This window comes from Myotis davidii, unplaced genomic scaffold, assembly GCF_000327345.1.
Source record: "Myotis davidii unplaced genomic scaffold, ASM32734v1 scaffold562, whole genome shotgun sequence".
In the NCBI taxonomy this organism is placed as follows: Eukaryota; Metazoa; Chordata; class Mammalia; order Chiroptera; family Vespertilionidae; genus Myotis; species Myotis davidii.
Window position 1 is genome coordinate 1,878,665 of NW_006293953.1, and position 1,829 is coordinate 1,880,493.

The following is a 1,829-nucleotide window of genomic DNA, read 5'->3' on the forward strand; positions in this document are numbered from 1 at the left end:
TTCTCCCAGACACACACTGGGCCCTCGACCCTCCCAGGCCAGCACACAATGGCCCCCGGAGCCTTGGCCCCACCACCTGTTGGATTTTCCCAGGGAAGGGAGGGAGGGTGGAGAAGGGCTCCGTCCTCTCAGGCCCCAGCCCCACTTGCACCCTGATCCTGGGAGTCAGACGGTTAGAGCGCCTTGTCCTGGACTCCCGGCCATCCTCAGCCGTCTGCACCCTCCGTTTCCTCATCTGCGAGATGGAGGTGATAGTCCTGAGTCACAGTGTGGCTGGGAGAATGCCACAGGGAACTTGGCACTGCAGACACCTGGAGAGTGAGATCAAGGATAAGCTGTCCGTCATCACCACTGTTGTATGCTGGACCGGATAGGGCGCAGCATGTTGCATCATCGTCACAGTGCGTCCCCACCACACCCTGAGGGTGGCGCTGCTAGGACCCCATTTGCCGAGGAGACACGGAGGCCCGAGGCACCGACTGTTTGCCAGCACTTGTGCCTGGCTGACTTCAAACTTTTACCACATGCTCTTTAACTGAGTGATGCTGGAATTGTTTTCCTATTGGTTCATACCAGTGATGACGAACCTATGACACGCGTGTCAGAGGTGACACGCGAACTCATTTTTTTGGTTGATTTTCCTTTTGTTAAATGGCATTTAAATATATAAAATAAATATCAAAAATATAAGCCTTTGTTTTACTATGGTTGCAAAGATCAAAAAAATTCCATATGTGACACGGCACCAGAGTTAAGTTAGGGTTTTTCAAAACGCTGACATGCCGAGCTCAAAAGGTTCACCATCACTGGTATATACCCTCCAGGAACCAAAACGCTCCCCTAATAAGACGTAATTCCACCGGTGATAAGTCACAGAGGCTGGGGAAGAGGCAGAGGGAGGCATTCACCGCAGGTAACAGAAAAATGGATCATTGCTTCTTTATTTTTAAAAAATATATTTTTACTGATTTCAGAGAGAGGAAGGGAGAGGGAGAGAGAAAAGGAGAGGGAGAGAGAGAGAAACATCATGCCTGGGCTGCGGGTTTGCCCCCTACTGGGGATCAAGCCCCGAGAGCCAGGCCTGTTCCTTGAGGAGAAATCGAACCAGCTCTCTAGGTGCAAGGGTCGTAGCTCCACCACTGAGCAACACAGGCTGGGCAGATCGTTGCTTCTTTAAATGGAATCATGGAAATCACAGGCTCCCCTACCCCACCACTGCTGCTCCCAGTGTACGACTTTCCTCTCCTGCACCTGGTGCAAATCCAGCCCCCACCTTAAATATTTATTTATTTATTTTTAAATATATTTTATTGAGTTTTTACAGAGAGGAAAGCAGAGAGATAGAGAGTTAGAAACATCGATGAGAGAGAAACATCGATCAGCTGCCTCCTGCACACCTCCCACTCGGGATCTAGCTCACAACCCAGGCACGTGCCCTTGACCGGAATCGAATCTGGGACCTGTCAGTCCACAGGCTGACGCTCTATCCACTGAGCCAAACCAGCTAGGGCTAAAATTTGTAATTTTAAGAAACAACTTCAATATTGTTTCTTCTGGGCAGATAATATAGAGACAACAGTAAGAGAAAAACCTCAGAGACTCTTTTACATGAAGTTAGTAATTTGAACGACCAGGGAAAGCTTTCATACATGCATGGATAAGTAAATTTCTTACTGAGGGAAAGAAACATCTCATGTACTTAAAGATATTTCCAGGTCCTTCAATATACAATCTAGGCCAGAAAAATAGCCGAGAAGAGCAGCGGGTGACCATACCCACACAGCCGAACCCCTGCAGAGGAGTCACAGGGGACCCCTGGGGGGCTGTCT